Below are 19014 nucleotides of genomic sequence, written 5' to 3' on the forward strand. Positions count from 1 at the left end.
TCTCCATGGGAGAATAGCAGCCTGCATTGCTGCGAAAGGTGGATATACACTGTACTAGTGCCGACATTGTGCATACTCTGTTGCCTGTGTCTATGTGCCTGTGGTTCTGTCAGTGAGATCATGTGATGTATCTGACCCCAGGAATGTGTCAATAAAGTTTCCCCTTCCTGGGACAATGAATTCACGGTGTTCTTATTTCAATTTCCAGGAGTGTACATCCTTGCAGCGACCATTCAAATACACTCCTGGAAATTGAAATAAGAACACCGTGAATTCATTGTCCCAGGAAGGGGAAACTTTATTGACACATTCCTGGGGTCAGATACATCACATGATCACACTGACAGAACCACAGGCACATAGACACAGGCAACAGAGCATGCACAATGTCGGCACTAGTACAGTGTATATCCACCTTTCGCAGCAATGCAGGCTGCTATTCTCCCATGGAGACGATCGTAGAGATGCTGGATGTAGTCCTGTGGAACGGCTTGCCATGCCATTTCCACCTGGCGCCTCAGTTGGACCAGCGTTCGTGCTGGACATGCAGACCGCGTGAGACGACGCTTCATCCAGTCCCAAACATGCTCAATGGGGGACAGATCCGGACATCTTGCTGGCCAGGGTAGTTGACTTACACCTTCTAGAGCACGTTGGGTGGCACGGGATACATGCGGACGTGCATTGTCCTGTTGGAACAGCAAGTTCCCTTGCCTGTCTAGGAATGGTAGAACGATGGGTTCGATGACGGTTTGGATGTACCGTGCACTATTCAGTGTCCCCTCGACGATCACCAGTGGTGTACGGCCAGTGTAGGAGATTGCTCCCCACACCATGATGCCGGGTGTTGTCCCTGTGTGCCTCGGTCGTATGCAGTCCTGATTGTGGCGCTCACCTGCACGGCGCCAAACACGCATACGACCATCATTGGCACCAAGGCAGAAGCGACTCTCATCGCTGAAGACGACACGTCTCCATTCGTCCCTCCATTCACGCCTGTCGCGACACCACTGGAGGCGGGCTGCACGGTGTTGGGGCGTGAGCGGAAGACGGCCTAACGGTGTGCGGGACCGTAGCCCAGCTTCATGGAGACGGTTGCGAATGGTCCTCGCCGATACCCCAGGAGCAACAGTGTCCCTAATTTGCTGGGAAGTGGCGGTGCGGTCCCCTACGGCACTGCGTAGGATCCTACGGTCTTGGCGTGCATCCGTGCGTCGCTGCGGTCCGGTCCCAGGTCGACGGGCACGTGCACCTTCCGCCGACCACCGGCGACAACATCGATGTACTGTGGATGATGATGATGATGTTTGGTTTGTGGGGCGCTCAACTGCGTGGTTATCAGCGCCCGTACAATTTCCCAATATTTGCTCAGTCCAATTTCGCCACTTTCCTGGGTGATGATGAAATGATGAGGACAACACAAACACCCAGTCATCTCGAGGCAGGTGAAAATCCCTGACCCGCCGGGAATCGAACCCGGCACCCATTGCTCGGGAAGCGAGAACGCTACCGCGAGACCACGAGCGGCGGACCCCAGAATGTACTGTGGAGACCTCACGCCCCACGTGTTGAGCAATTCGGCGGTACGTCCACCCGGCCTCGCGCATGCCCACTATACGCCCTCGCTCAAAGTCCGTCAACTGCACATACGGTTCTCGTCCACGCTGTCGCGGCATGCTACCAGTGTTAAAGACTGCGATGGAGCTCCGTATGCCACGGCAAACTGGCTGACACTGACGGCGGCGGTGCACAAATGCTGCGCAGCTAGCGCCATTCGACGGCCAACACCGCGGTTCGTGGTGTGTCCGCTGTGCCGTGCGTGTGATCATTGCTTGTACAGCCCTCTCGCAGTGTCCGGAGCAAGTATGGTGGGTCTGACACACCGGTGTCAATGTGTTCTTTTTTCCATTTCCAGGAGTGTATTTCAGTGTTTTAAAAACAGTGACAGTATACATGAGGGTATTTTCTTAGAAAATTTGTGTTTGTCGTACAGAGATGATGGCGATGACAGCTCCTGATAATCATAATACGAACATTTGATTGATATGAGACTAGAATGCGCCTCTCTGACAACGATGTTACATGCCGTATTGTACAACTTCTAAGATCACCATATTCTCGCAAATCTAAGACGCCATTTCACATTTTTTTTTTAATGCAGACATGTGTCAGTAAATATATAAATTCGCCCACGACCGCAGAGCCCCTTCTATGTAGGTGCTTGACCATGCAAGTACCATAAAAAATAAATTGTCCAAAAGAGTACTGTGCTTCTCTGACGATCGTGTGGAAGGCGCACGTTTTTCTGCTGTCAGCCTCTGCGGATTTTCACGTGATCAAGCGTGAGACACAAGAAGTCGCCCTCGGAAGAAGGACACTAAGACAGACGCGAGTATCTCATGTTAAATAATGGAACCAATGCAAAAGGGATGCTAATGTTCTGCAATCAATGTAATGGAAACCGTACTGGTTTTGTATATTAACAGTTAGTGGTGAAAAACCAAAGTGAACAATAATAATTTGTATAGACACAATGGGAGAATGTTCACAGACTTCAAAATAAAAAGAAGTGTACGTCAAGATGACGGCCTATTCCCAATTCTTTTTAACAATGTGTTAGAGAAAACAGCGAAAATTTTGATCGAAAACTTATATGGTTCGGAAGAGGAAGCAAGAAGATCGAAATCAACTGCCTTGCATTTGCAGATGATATTGTTATATTTTCCGAAAATTTGGTATCTGCTATGACACAAATCTTTTGGAAAAAATAGTCAGTAAAACTGGATTAAGATTTTCTGCAGAAAAACAAAGTTTGCGACAAACGTTAAGGATGCTGCAAAATTTCTGGAAACAGATATTGGCGAAATGGAGAGAGTAAAAAAATTTAAATGTCTAATAAAGATAATCCCAGAAAATGCTTTGGAAAAATCTGCAATAGAGGAAAAGCTGCATAAAATGGAGGAGAGTATATGTTATCACCAAAGTCTCCCACAATAAAATGTGCCTAGCCAAAAATGTAAAATTAAGGGATTAGAACACAGTAGTGAAGCCAGAAATATTAGAAAAGCGAATTATAAGGGAAATATTAAGAACACGAAACACAGCAGAAGGTTGGAAATTACGAATTAATACAAAAATATACAAAATATTTGAAACGTAGCCAGGAAAACGAGACTGATGTTTCTTGGACATTTATTTCGAATGCAAGACATTAGGTAACTAATAATATTTTCAAATATTTATGGGGTAAGTCCGCAGCTCGTGGTCGTGCGGTAGCTTTCTCGCTTCCCGCGCCCGGGTTCCCAGGTTCGATTCCCGGCGGGGTCAGGGATTTTCTTTGCCTCGTGAACACTGTGTGTTGTGTGATGTCCTTAGGTTAGTTAGGTTTAAGTAGTTCTAAGTTCTAGGGGACTGATGACCATAGATGTTAAGTCCCATAGTGCTCAGAGCCATTTTTATGGGGTAAGAAGTCCACAAAAAGCTGGGTCAACGAAGTAAAAAGGAATTTAGAAAGTAACAATATAAAAACAGAAGATATAAATAACAGAGAAGCCTTTCAGGAAAGAGTATTGTAAATGGAATGATTTCAAGGCAGGGTAGCTAAAAAGACGTAGTGAACAGATGAAAGCATACTGGAAGAAAAAAGAACAAAGAACGAAGAATTGAAATTGGAATGTGGTCCTCAGATAACCTATTCACAGTACAGAAAAAAGTGAAGGTTAATTACCGTCATCTGTAGCTTTAATGAAAGTCTTATTAAGACATATTAAGACTTTCACTAATCATCATCAGTGGTCAGGTTTTTGTTTGTTATTTACTTTATTCTTGTTGTTCTTCGGCGTGCATGTCTTATGTATTCCGCGCACAGCACTTCGACTGCATTGAATATTCACGTTTCTATGTTGAGAAGAACTACTGTCGTCTTGTCATTTCGTGTGTTTACAACTCAAAACGACTCATTTTGAGTTTCTTCTTTAATTTAATCATCTTCCCTGAAACCACCTGCGTGAAAGGGGCGACGCACTCAATCAGGACCTGCCATCACCTTGCCGGTAAAATAGAGTACATCATTAGCATGCTCCGGAAACTATCTCTTACAGCATAGAAGACGTATCTAGACACACCTTTTAACACAAGACTATGGTATTCAGTGCTGAAGAGTAAATATTGCATGTTACAAATTGTTGTACTGACATTTTCTTTTGCAGTCAGGTTATATGCTAAAAGAATAAAACAGTTGTACAAATAAGAAGTATAGGAAATGACGTTTACAAGGCATAAAAATTAATTCACAGTTCTTACGGTACAGAGCAAACATTCGAAAGTGATGCCATTAACTAACAGTACACTAATTGCCGTAACCATTCCGTATTGCAGGACTGAAGTCGTAGTATAAACTTCCACAGGTGTCCTTAAAATGTAAAAAAGAAAAATACTGACATGTTCGGATTTTACCTGAAGTCTAAGCTTCTTATAACATCACGTCTTGTCGATACCTCTCTGTGAAGTACAAAACTGGACATTAAGAGAAAACACCATTAATAACATATAAGCTTTAGAATCGTGGATATACCGCAGACCACTTCAGATACCGGGGATGGTGACAAACGAGGTAATGCCTTAAGAGTGTCGACGGAGATGGAGAACTACGCAGTGTGATTAAGAGGAGAAAAACACCGTACGTTGGACGTACCATGTGAAACAAGAGGTACCGATTCTTTCAGCTGATAACTGAAGTGGAACTGGATGTAATAAGACCACTTGGCTGTGAAACTTTAGGGTATAGAGGCGGTTATCAATAAGACACAACTGGAATCAGTCAACTCAAGCAAAATATGATGTGGATATGAAATGAAATTATCACATAGAACCAGTCATTGGTAAAGTTGGTGGCTGATTTTGCCTCGTTGGTAGGATACTAGGTAAAGGCATTTAGACTACGAATGAGACTACTTACAAAAATACTTCCGAATCTTGTCCTAGCATATTTCATACCAGACAGGGTACACTGAATGTATACAAAGGACAGGACGAATGGTCACGGGAGAGCGTTAAAAGAAGCATTAAAAAAACCCGAATTGGCAGACGCTTACATTGTATTAAGAACCAGTATTAAGTGAATTACGTAGGAACGTATTCTAACTCGCGCAAGGAGCGCGCAGATGGGATGAAACTAATAACAGCGAGGTGCACAGAGTCTTTTGAACAGTTATTCTTCCCACTCTACATACGCAAATGGAACGGAAAGGACTTTTAATAATGCCATGCACGTCACAGCGTTTACAGAGTATAGATACACAGGGGTTGCATAAAAATAGAGAAACAAAGTGAGAAATGCACACTTGAACATATTCTAGTCTATCTGTATTTGGTCATGTATGGCGTCTTTGCAATGGACGTTGCAAGTGTCGGTTATGGTTAGAACAATGTTCTGTGTAGTTGGAATGCATTATGTCGGAGTTGAGTGAATTCCAGCGAGAAAAATTATTTGTGCTCGTACGGTATGTGCTTCTGTAACCAAGGGAATCGAAGTGTTTAGTGTTTCAGGAGGTACCGTATCGAAGATTTATACTGCATCCGGGAAAAGCGGAGGAATATTATCCGCTAAGACACAACGAAAATGTGTGTTGAGCGGTTATAACAGGCGGTCATTGAAACAGATTGTGACGAAAACTAGAGTACGACAGCTTCAAAAGTCCCTGCAGAACTGAATGTTAGATCACGAACCCCGTCATCAGAAAAATAACACGAAGATTGCTCCATAAGCTGAGAATTGAACGAAGATCTGGAATTCCAGAGCAACGTATCGGGGATGCAAATGCTTGTAACAGGAAAAAGTGGTGCCGAAGCCCATAAAAACCTTGACTATAAGGCGATGGAAGGAAGTCTCTTGGTCGGATGAGTCTTGTTTTATACTGTTTCCAACTTCCGGCCAATTTGTGACCCAGGAGCGATATTTATAGGGGGCTGGGTATTTGGACAGCCAAATTATTACTGCCAATGATTATGTAACCATTTTGGCTGATCAAGTCCATCCTATGGCACAATGTTTGTTCCCAAATGGTGATGTTATGTTGTAAGAGGACAGAGCACACAGCTCGCATCTTCCAGGACTGGTCTTGTGAGCACGAGAGCAAACTGTCGCATGTTCCCTGGACACCAATGTAACCAGTCCCTTCACTGCATGTGTTCCTGTTTTTATACGTTTGGGCGCTGATGACCACGCTGTTAAGCGCCCGTAAACCTCAACCACACACACAATGTAACCAGATCTCAGTACTATTGAGCTTTTGTTGTTTAATTTGAAGAGAAGAGTGCCTGATCGCTACGCACTTCCATCATCGTTACCTGCCGCTATTTTGCTGTAAGAATGGTTTAAGACTCTCCTAAAAACCATACAGAAGCCGTACGTATCCATTCTTAGACGACTGGAAGTTGACCTGAACGTCAACGGTTTTCCTAACTGTATTATGCATAGCAAAGTATTGTGGTTTTGGTGTTTCAATATGTTTGTCGACTGCGTGTGTAGATATAGACTACACGAATTACATTTACAATTCCATGCCCCAGAAAACCGAGTAGTTATGTAAAATGACATTTCTAACATCGATTAGTGGGTATGCATTGGAAAAGAAAAACAAGAAGAAGATGATGAAGAAGAAGAAGGTTGTAGAGCGTGGATGTGCTCTTGGCGAAGATTTAATGTGGAAAAAAGTGCGATGTGTGATATGTAGGCGAATAAGAGTTCCAGCTTGATAGGGACGAGTGGACTGAAGAAGCTATTGTTTGGGATGAGAATGGTTAAGTTGGTAGGATGAGCAGATCTCTGTGTACATCTCGAGCTGTGAGAGGAATTAAAATTACTATCGAATGGCATGTGGAGTGTTTGGGGGTGTGATATTCACGCGCGGGGTAGAATAGGCAGATAGGCTGTTATATTACACGAACAAAGAGCAACATGCTAAAAGAAAATATTATGTGTTACATACAAAAATGTATCCCTTGGACTGTTAAACATCTCGAGCATATGATGACACGTTGACGTTTCTGGAAATATTTTTGTACCAGATGTAAGGGAACTGGATATACGTAGTAATTTCTTCCTCCCTCCTCTGTCTCCTCTGTCCATCTCCTCCTCCCACCCCATTCTCTTTGTCTATCTGCACATCTTTCACTCACTCTTTCTGTCAATCACCTCCTCCCACATTCACGTACTTCTCCTCGTGCCTCCTCTTCCAAAATCTCTACCCCCCTTCTCTCTCTCTCTCTCTCTCCCTCTCTCTCTCTCTCTCTCCATCTCCTCCTTTCCCTGTCTATGACCATTTCCTCCCTTCCCCTTCTCTGACCATTTTCTCTTTCCTCCTCTCTCTTACCTTGAGCCTTGTTTATTGTCTTTGTAATGAACGCTTGATTAAGATCTGAAATCGCTTAAAATTAATCGGTAAATCGGTTTGCATCATTGGTATACAGAGGACGACAGAGCCCTCTCCTGCTACTGTATCAGCGAAGATAGTAGCTTCAGTGACAGTATTTCGAATAGTTCTAATCCGGAAATGGGTAAGCTTACAGAGTTTTGGACGATTCCGTTTCCGCAGTAGTAGCATTTTATGCGTAAGCCGCTAAGCCATAAATACAGCTTTCCTGTTTTCTGTAATACCGACGTCGACGAAGAAAACAAAACAGCATCGTTTATTACATGTACAGTCGTGCTCAAAAGTATCCGAACGACCTGAACTGCATTTCGCCTGATACGCATGCAACCAGCATAACGCGGCTGTCTAGCAGGTCCTCAATCGCTCCTTGGTACAGTCGTCTGACTGTTGAAAATGGTGCCAACATGTCACCACTAGAAAACACTGCTCTGTGTCGCAGTAACTCAAGATATAAAGCAATATCACGATGCTACAAATATCAGGGAACACCTTATCTCAGATAAGACTGTCCTTAAGGCTTGTAAGCTCACATTTATTACAATAAATGACATACCTGAAATGTTACCAATCTCATTATTACGTCAGGTAGGTAATGCACGTAGTAAGTTCGTCGTATTCATGATTTCCTCTTCAAAGTAACATATAGTACTTATTATTTAACACAAAATGACATTAAAAAGTTAAGTTATTCACGAGCAGTAAGTTGAGACTATGTGTGAACTTCAAATGACACGACGAACCGTCTCGTTCTGCATATGGATTCAAACCCAGGTCAGGCAGACTAAGGAATGATTTCGTGACTGAAGCAAACTAATAGTCATTCGTCATTAAGGCATAGAGAGAAATATACCTCGATTTTAGACAGTATCAGTTAGCAAATATCAACTTTAAATTACATAACGCAAACATTTTTAACGGACGCGAATTCCTACCCAGCATCTATTGTCCCTGTTAACGAACTACGAAAGATGTTAAATATTGCTTCTTCACAATTAACTTACATGAAAGGCCGTGAGGCAAAGCTTTGTGTTGCACAGGGATTCGAACCCAGAACCTAATCAGATTTATATCGAAACACAACCAACCGTGACATATCGGATTTTCTCGGCAGTAGCTAGATGTTTTAACTGAAATGACGAGACGAAACATTAATTTCTTCCTTCCCAGGACTCCAACCCGGCACCTATCGCTGTTATATCCTGGAGAAAACGAACGTTAAATATGGGTTTGTTGCACCAGCAGCGACATGTGAGCATGTTTGAACTAGAAATAATATGTCGAAGAGTTCAGTGCTCACTGGGAATAGAGCCCCACACATATCGTTGTTGACCACACACAAAGAGACGTCAGCTACCGAATTTTTCTCCGGCAACAGCTCGGAATAACATCTTGAACTTACAGTGATCTCGCAAATAGTTCTGTATCCCACTGGGAATCAAAAACGTCAGATATCGTTAGTGTTGACAACGAATGAAAAAACATTAAAAATCGAAATTATTATCCACCAGCAGATAGGTGTTCTCATGCTAGAGCCTGATAATTAATAATGAAATCTTTAGTGCCAGACCAGGATTCGAACCCATTCACGCGTAATATGTAGAGATGTTGAGGAATCTGCAGTTTTGAACAAACAACAAATTGTAGCCGAGATGTATTGTCACGAAGGGATCAAATTCCGTGTTAAGGGCGGTCTGAGTTGCATTCTCAGTTCAGAACCAATTTAATCGACATACAGAAGCTCAGATAAAAGATGAAATAAGTGTCCTGTGATCCTACATAGCGTTCTTTTCGTCACTAGAAATAAATAACTAGTATAAGAAAGGTTACTCGTGATGGAGTTTCCACTTTCGCCACTCAAGACTTTATTGAGGTTCAACCTAACGTCTACTTGGCAGAGAAGGAATATCATCTTTGATGTGAATTTCAGACCACACTGCCATTATATCTTCTTCACTTGGTGTAGTCAGAAGAGAATGGAATCTTTCTCTCCCTATCTAAAATCATTGACAGAAGTGGGAATCGAACCCAGACCATAGGTATAATAAATTACCATCAGTCCAACAGACCACCAAACCCACTTTTCCGTGATTCATTTTTCTATCGTAACGCCGTTGCGCCACACGGGATGAGAATTCTGACACACAGGCTCCCTGTAGTAAATTGCAGCATGTTCAGTAAATTCATTTACTTGGTTGACCGAATCACCATGAACTAGCTGCCTCGGCTACCCAGTGCATACATTCGACTCTATTTTGTAATCACCGAAATAAAATCACGTAACTGCCACCTACACAGAACTGACAAAAGTGTAGGATGCAGAAATTTGAATAGGAAGTGTTCCTTTCCACTTGAGCTAGTCTATTGCGCTATCTGTTTGTAAAAAACGTCATGCAGCGCAACAGAAAAGCTGTAACTGTTTCTCTCAGAAGTCTAGACCCAGCCATTTGCATTATCTCGCAGCGCTGTGGTATGCAGAAGTTCTGGAGGAATTGATGCTCAGCTCTGGAGCTGTTGTAGCTATGTGCCAGCTAGTATCATAATGGGTAAGTGTTGTGCACCATAGATAAGATGTCGCGAGTTCGAATACATTTACTGCTATTTTTTTTTTTAAACGCAGTTCTGCTCTCTGATGAAGTTACCAATCTAATGGAACTTTGAACATAATTCCCTTCACTTCTCAACCCAAAATAGTCGCATGTGGAAAAAGGGCTAACTTCTGTGACATTTTGTTCTTTTCAGGTTTAATAGACAGCCAGGTAGCAGATGCATCTCGAAACGTTTGTATTATGTATGGGGAGAGCGCGTCGTGCCCAGATACGTGGCCGGCCGCGGTGGTCTAGCGGTTCAGTCGGCTCGCAGCCGTGCTAGCGTGCGGAGCTGCTCCGCGCGCCGTGTGACGCTCCGCTCTTGGCGGTGTTTACTTCCGCGTCGCGGTGTTTGTGTCTATCGAGTCCAGTTCTAACGTACACCATGGCGCACTCGTACCGCCGTGCAACGATCAAAGTAACGTTTCAGGCCGAACATCCACGACCCAGAGCTTTCGAAATCGAACAGTTCATACGTGAGGATCTCCGTTTGAACCCCCAGGACGTAATCGGCATACATTTTTCCATCACTGGAAGTGTTGTCTACATCAAGATGTCGACGGAGGAAATTTGCAATGACATAATTCACCGTCAGGCCACCGGACTGAAGTTTAAACACTCTGATGGACATATGGGTGCTGTGACAGTCGCCCATGCTGGTTTCGGTCTCCGGACATTGCGAGTGTTTGAACTCCCGTTCGAGGTGCCTCAGGATGTGGTCATTGCCGCTTTCCAACCATATGGCACCGTCTTGGGTCACGTCGCGGAGAAGTGGCAAACATTTACGACCTACCCCGTATTAAATGGCGTCAGGCAAATAAAAATTGAGCTGACGAAACATGTCCCATCGTACCTGCTGATTGGCGGTGTGAGGGCCATCGTCATGTATGATGGACAGCCACGAACGTGCGCAGGATGTGGCCAGGAGGGACATGTACGTTCCGAATGCTTACACCGCCGTTTAATACAGACGCCGTTACGTGAAGAGACCCAGGCTTCGACGGTCACGTCCTTACACATCACCTACGCCAAGATTGCACAGGACCCCGTCGTACCAATCTCGATTGCGCCAGCAGCATCGTCAACACCACCCGCCGCAGCACAACGCGCCGAGGACACAAGCACGGCGTCACCTCCAGTGCTCGCTTCAGGACCGTCCGGTTTGCAGACCGAAACCGATGTTCCTGTTGGTACCATGGACGTCGACCTCGGTGTCGTGCCGACGTCTGCCTTTGTCCAGACGGGTTCGGCGTCAGACGACGGGCGACCACATTCTGATTCAGAAGGACACATCAGAAAACAGCGGTCGCCTCGCAAACACAGGAAACGACGCCCTTTCTCAGACGGCCCCACGAGATGTCGACCTGATGTCTGACGGTGATCTCCCACATTGCGTCCAGTCACGCGATGTGGCAGCAACAGGAGCCCCTCCTGTGACGCCTACTCTCCCAGCCAGGGACGTGTCCTCGCCGTTGTCAACGAATGATGACGGCGGTCCCCCTGCCACTCATGTTGCGGAATCCACAACACCCGTTCCGGAAGTACGTGACCGTCACATGTCCACGTCGTCAGCTTCCTGGGCCGATGACGTTGAAGAAGAAGCGGAACAGACTGCCAGCGTGTCTACACAGGAGTCCACCTCGGCGACACTGGGGCTGGCGCCCCGCCAGTAATTATCACCACTGCGGGACCACCGGCGGGTCTCCACCTGCCGGCTACTTCTACCGCACGTTCTGCAAATACTGAGGATGGCCGCACACAGCACTATCGTATCGCCACGATGAATCTTGCCACCATTCGTGCCCCCCATAAACTGGCCATGTTCAGAGACACTATTTACTCTGCGGATGTGGATATAGCACTCTTACAAGAGGTGTTTGTGGCTGACTTCCTAGTTCCCACCGGATTCAACGCCCATGTTTCCCCCGCATCCGATACCGGTAGCGGCGTCGCCATCCTGCTACGCGACGGACTCCCTGCAGAGGACGTCATCTACCTCCCCACTGCGCGAGGTATGGCCCTCACACTGTTCGGCGTGCGTATTATTAATATCTACGCTCCGTCCGGCACTGGCCGCCGTCATGACCGACAAACTTTTTTTGCCGAAAGCGTCACACCCCTCTTCACCGGTCCGCAGGACGATTTGGTACTCGGTGGGGATTTTAACTCGACACAAGAGCCCGCGGACCAACTCCCGCGACATTCCCCTTGTGCATCTCTCTCAGTGGTCATCGATCGTCTCCGACTTGTTGACACATGGAAGAAGCTCCACGGAATTCAACCGGGCTATACATTCTACACCTCTCACTCGTCCAGCCTCATAGATCGCATCTACGTTACCCGCTCCCTTGCTGAAGGCACACGTCATGCGGAAGTCTGGCCCTTGGCCTTTTCAGACCATGATGCATACCTCTGTGACGTCACTCTCGCCCGACAGCAAGTGTGGCATAGTCGTGGTCTGTGGAAACTCAATGTCGCTCACCTGACCTCCTCAGACTGTCGCCGTATGGTCGAAGAAGCGTGGGCACGCTGCCACCATCGTCGAGAAGCCTATGACTCCACCTTATCATGGTGGCTCTCTTGTGCAAAGCCGACCCTCAGGAAGACTCTGATGAGTTTTGGGAAGGAATTATAGGCGTGGCAAACTAATAACCTGCACTTCTACTACACCATTCTACGTGACTGTGCGACGATGCCTTTCTCGCCAGCCCGGCAGTCGATGGTCCATCGCACGAAGGCGCAGATCTCCTTGATCATGCGGCGTAACTTGGAAGGCACTGTAGTCCGTTCTCGAGCTTCTAATCGAATCCCTCAAGAACGTCCGTCGATGTACCACCTCCTTCAGGAAAGACAACGACGACGACGAGCTCTGATCCAAGTCCTCACTGATGTGGAAGGGCGCCGGCACGACACCCAACAAAGCATCGGTCGTGCTCTCCATGCTCATTATGCCGGGCTATACGCAGCCGTACCGCATTCTGCAGCACTGATCACAGAAGTCGCTCAGCTCACTACGAACACTCTTCCGGAGGATGCAGTGCATGACCTCCAAGACGACGTAACCACAGATGAAGTGGTAGATGCTATCAAGACGGGTTCCGATAACAGGTCTCCTGGACCTGACGGTATACCCATCGAATTTTATAAAAGTTTTCAGTATTTGTTGGCTTCCACGTGGACGGCAATCGCACAAGAGCTGATGTCACCGAGGACAATGGTCCCGAGCGCCTTTCTAGAAGGAATTATTATCCCCGTACATAAACCGCGCGGGTTATCGAGGGTCCAGGACTATCGACCAATTACTTTGCTCAACAGCGACATGAAAATATTCACACGACTACTGGCATCGCGACTCAAGAAGGTCGCACGTTACGTCACCTCCTGCGACCAGACTTCCCTAGGAGGCGACAACAACATCCGTACGGCCCTTTGCCGTTACAGAGACATGATAGCATTAGCGCATCATCAGCGTCTCCCTGGCGCCTTGGCTTCACTGGACTTTAGCCAGGCTTTCGACCGTGTTGACCACTTCTATTTACGGACAGTTCTTCAGCATATGGGTTTTCCGGGCGGTTTTGTAACAGTGGTTATGCGCCTGTTGAGTAGTGCAACCTCTAAAATCATGTACAATGGTCGTCTTACACCGTCCCTGGTCATCGCACGATCTGTACGGCAAGGATGCCCTCTTTCCACGATTTTTTATGCTTTCGCCTTGGAACCCCTGCTCCAGGGCATGCGCCAACGTTTGGAAGGCATGGCTGTGCAAGGCCACCGTTTTTGTTGTACAGCCTACGCAGACGACATAGTACTATATCTGCGCAGTGAAGATGAAGTACGAACAGCACTGACATGGGTGGCGACTTACGGCGAAGCGTCGGGGAGCTGCCTCAACGTGTCAAAATCCAAGGTCCTGCTCATTGGTGAGGGCTTGCCGGAGAGATGCGCTGCCGCCCTTAGTGTCGCCGCCACCATACGGTGTCTTGGACTTGATTTCACAGCAGACCTGCGCCGCTCAGCGGCTATCAGTGGTAGACGCTTGCTGCAGACAATCAGGGCAAATCTCGCCGATCACCGGCTACGAGCTCTCGACGTTATCCAACGCGCGCAATACGTGAACATGTATCATGCTTCCCGTATACCACACGTGGCTCAAGTACTACCAGTCCCAAATCTCCTGGCGCGACGACTGTTGATGGCTTTCGGCTCCTTCGTCAGCTCGGGGATGTTATTCAAGGTGCAGTATGAATCCCTTGCACTGCCATGAGATCGTGGCGGGGTGGGACTCATCCACGTGCCGACTCGTGTCAAGGCACTATACGTCAGCTCCCAACTCAAACTTTGGCATCGTTGCCCGCAGAGCCTTACTAGCCTCCTGCTTCACAACTTTGCACCGGCCTCCTTGTCCGCCCCAGTACTGATATCGACCATTCCAACCCCCTTTTATTACATCCAACGATTTTTCCTAGAGTTCAGTTATATCTACCGGTCCTTACCACTTACACGTTTGTACCTCACGAAAACAGTCTCCGAATTGTTACAACAGTACCGCCCGTCCAACCCCATCGAACGTAAGTATTCACAGTACGTTTGGCGACACATACGGATGGCGATCCATGCGCGTTTTCTCGAATCAGACGTTCAATCAGCGTGGTACATCACCGTGAACGGCAAACAAGTTAACCGAGATCGTCTGCACCGCATCCATCTCGCCGATTCATCCCTCTGCACCCACTGTGGCGTGGATGACACGGATGTCGACCGGTTCCACTGTGGCACAGCGCTAGACGTCTGGACACTTGCGCGGCGAATTTTGGCGTTTCTTACTCGCCAGACACCGGCTCAGATCGACGTCCACATGCTTTTGTACCCCGATAAGACTTTCTACCCCTCCGCCAAAACTAACTCTGTGAATTGGATCTGTGGCCACACGATCCGCTATCTTTTTACTTCAGGCGACAAGTCTACGCTAGGATATTGGACTTATCTCAACGAACGACACTGCGTCCTGATACGCAACCCACGCTATAAACAATATTTTTCTAATTTCTTACGGAGCACTTTCGATGACCCACCTAGTAGCTGGAACGTCCAAGCCCTGAGAAGCTGACAACTGTATAAAACGAACCGAACTGAATAGATCTGCCACCCAGAACTCACGCCTACGCCATGAGAAGACACGTTTGGACGAGCTGGCATGCTGTAGGCGGACACACTTCAGGAGCTCCTGTAAGAACTGGACTTTAACTACAAGTCGCATGACGACTTAAAAAGCTTTTCCTTATTTCTTCCTCATAGTTTGTTCTTGAAGGAAAAAGAACTTTGATTTTGGCTTTGAAAAACTTTTTTTTTTTTTTTTTTTTTTTGTTCCAAAGGATTGCTTCTTCGCCAACAAGACGAAGGAGACTCATTTTTGTTTACTGGAAGGAGAAACCAGTATAATCGGAGTCTTTGTTTTCTTTCAACAAAAAAAAAAAGCGGTTCTGGCGCTGCAGTCCGGAACCGCGGCACTGCTACGGTCGCAGGTTCGAATCCTGCCTCGGGCATGGGTGTATGTGATGTCCTTAGGTTAGTTAGGTTTAAGTAGTTCTAAGTTCTAGGGGACTTATGACCTAAGATGTTGAGTCCCATAGTGCTCAGAGCCATTTTTTTGAACCCAGATACGTCAGAAAAGTATTTTCAACATTAGTTGTCGTGTGGTAGTGGCATTTTATTCTTTTTCAAACTTTGTTTGACAGCTTTAACTCACAACAAGTTTTCTACATGCATGTAATCGATAAACTGCATTTGCATCGTCAGACTGTTATAGATAACATCAGAGAATTCGCATATATCGTTGATGATTAATTTCTCTTTCTGTTTACTATTGCTTCTACAACACTAAAGAAAACCTTACAAAAATTGTGCACTGTATTATAAGAAATGAAGCTACCCACGATAACCTTACGACGAAAGTCTGTTTTAATAAAACTGAGTATCTGTACACAAGCATGCCTCTATCGACACGAATTAGTAAAATACTACTCACTTACATTTTGATTGGGTCTGTGTTTAATTGGTATGCTGTGTCATACTCAAGAGGTATGCAAATGTTGCATTTCATAAATATACACTCCTGGAAATTGAAATAAGAACACCGTGAATTCATTGTCCCAGGAAGGGGAAACTTTATTGACACATTCCTGGGGTCAGATACATCACATGATCACACTGACAGAACCACAGGCACATAGACACAGGCAACAGAGCATGCACAATGTCGGCACTAGTACAGTGTATATCCACCTTTCGCAGCAATGCAGGCTGCTATTCTCCCATGGAGACGATCGTAGAGATGCTGGATGTAGTCCTGTGGAACGGCTTGCCATGCCATTTCCACCTGGCGCCTCAGTTGGACCAGCGTTCGTGCTGGACGTGCAGACCGCGTGAGACGACGCTTCATCCAGTCCCAAACATGCTCAATGGGGGACAGATCCGGACATCTTGCTGGCCAGGGTAGTTGACTTACACCTTCTAGAGCACGTTGGGTGGCACGGGATACATGCGGACGTGCATTGTCCTGTTGGAACAGCAAGTTCCCTTGCCTGTCTAGGAATGGTAGAACGATGGGTTCGATGACGGTTTGGATGTACCGTGCACTATTCAGTGTCCCCTCGACGATCACCAGTGGTGTACGGCCAGTGTAGGAGATCGCTCCCCACACCATGATGCCGAATGTTGGCCCTGTGTGCCTCTGTCGTATGCAGTCCTGATTGTGGCGCTCACCTGCACGGCGCCAAACACGCATACGACCATCATTGGCACCAAGGCAGAAGCGACTCTCATCGCCGAAGACGACACGTCTCCATTCGTCCCTCCATTCACGCCTGTCGCCACACCACTGGAGGCGGGCTGCACGATGTTGGGGCGTGAGCGGAAGACGGCCTAACGGTGTGCGGGACCGTAGCCCAGCTTCATGGAGACGGTTGCGAATGGTCCTCGCCGATACCCCAGGAGCAACAGTGTCCCTAATTTGCTGGGAAGTGGCGGTGCGGTCCCCTACGGCACTGCGTAGGATCCTACGGTCTTGGCGTGCATCCGTGCGTCGCTGCGGTCCGGTCCCAGGTCGACGGGCACGTGCACCTTCCGCCGACCACTGGCGACAACATCGATGTACTGTGGAGACCTCACGCCCCACGTGTTGAGCAATTCGGCGGTACGTCCACCTGGCCTCCCGCATGCCCACTATACGCCCTCGCTCAAAGTCCGTCAACTGCACATACGGTTCACGTCCACGCTGTCGCGGCATGCTACCAGTGTTAAAGACTGCGATGGAGCTCCGTATGCCACGGCAAACTGGCTGACACTGACGGCGGCGCTGCACAAATGCTGCGCAGCTAGCGCCATTCGACGGCCAACACCGCGGTTCCTGGTGTGTCCGCTGTGCCGTGCGTGTGATCATTGCTTGTACAGCCCTCTCGCAGTGTCCGGAGCAAGTATGGTGGGTCTGACACACCGGTGTCAATGTGTTCTTTTTTCCATTTCCAGGAGTGTAGTTATGTATTTCTAGAAACCCAAACTTTCTTGTCAGCAGCGGAAAGAGGCGTTACCTGTTGTGCAGCATTGTAAGTTTTTCACCATTGCACAATGAGCCGAAAGTATTTTCTTGCGCTTTCCTTATCGATGTTTGATCTGACTGGTTGTAGCTCTTTCACAGAAGGGGTAAAAACGTGGAAGTCAGTGAGAATGGAGCTGCGAACCACACCAGACGCTTTTTCACAGAACAGCACGTTACCACAAAGCTGGCGAAGAGGTATGTGTCTTAGCTTCCTCTTACGAGGCCAATAGTGGCTAGAACTCATAAACCGCTATTTAAAGGACGACATTGGTTGCGATTTCCTCCTGCAACGACTTTCCTGGGCTGAAAACCGTAAGTTTACAATCTTTTGTTACACCTCAAGCGATAATAACTGAGATTATTCAATGGAAATGACAAGTAAAATCAAGTGAACTTTGAGGCTTTATTCCGTGCACACAAGGAAGTAACTCGTCGATCACAGAGTTGCCAAATATACTTTGCCTTGTTGCCAAATCTCAGTTACAGTAGCAGCAGGAAGAAGACGAACCGATGAGATCCTACAGCAGGCTGGGAAGTGACCATAGCTGGTGTCTCCAAGTCGCAGCTCCTACGGCCTGGAATACGTAATGCGTCTGATTCGCATTTCTGTAACTAGGTTTAGGGACTGGAGCGTAGTTACTAAAAATACTCAGAATTACTGCAAACTAAGCATCATAAATCAGTAACTCTCATAGTTGTTTTTATATTTCTTTCGTAAGTGTACTCAAAACTAAGAAACTCATTCACAGGCGTTTTCGTGCCTCACTGATAGTCGAGCACAACAAACAAATAAAAATAAAAAAGAATGTGTGTGTGTGTGTGAGTGTGTGTGTGTGTGTGTGTGTGTGTGTGTGTGTGGCAGAGAGAGAGAGAGAGAGAGAGAGAGAGAGAGAGGGGGGGGGGAGGGAGGGACAGAGAGAAATAAAAAAGAATGAGAGAGAGAGAGAGAGTGTGTGTAAAAAATTGTTGTAAAGAAATTGACTCATGGTATGTAAAGAAATCTTTCATTTAAAATGACACGTTCCACATCATTACGAAATGTCGTATTCATGATCTATGGAACAAGAATTAATCTAATCTAATCTAATCACATCATCTTGATGACTAGCCATGAAGAGTCACGAATTACCGAAATTTTTTGCCAATACCAGTAACCAAATCTAAACTTGAAAATAAAAAACAACAATTTATGTAATAAACCGGGACTCCTATCAAGACCCTTTCGTCCCTGTTAGCTAACCACGAAAGATGTCTGATATACCTCCATTCTGAAGTAACAAAGTGTGCATGCAATTAAAGATAAAGTGCATGATGTGAAGTTCTGTCAACAGACATTAAAAATGCACGGCAATTTTCACTAGCAGGTGGGTGTCCACTTGATAGGGCTTGAAATGAAATTATG

The sequence above is a fragment of the Schistocerca cancellata genome, chromosome 1 (assembly GCF_023864275.1).
Source record: "Schistocerca cancellata isolate TAMUIC-IGC-003103 chromosome 1, iqSchCanc2.1, whole genome shotgun sequence".
NCBI classification, from domain to species: domain Eukaryota; kingdom Metazoa; phylum Arthropoda; class Insecta; order Orthoptera; family Acrididae; genus Schistocerca; species Schistocerca cancellata.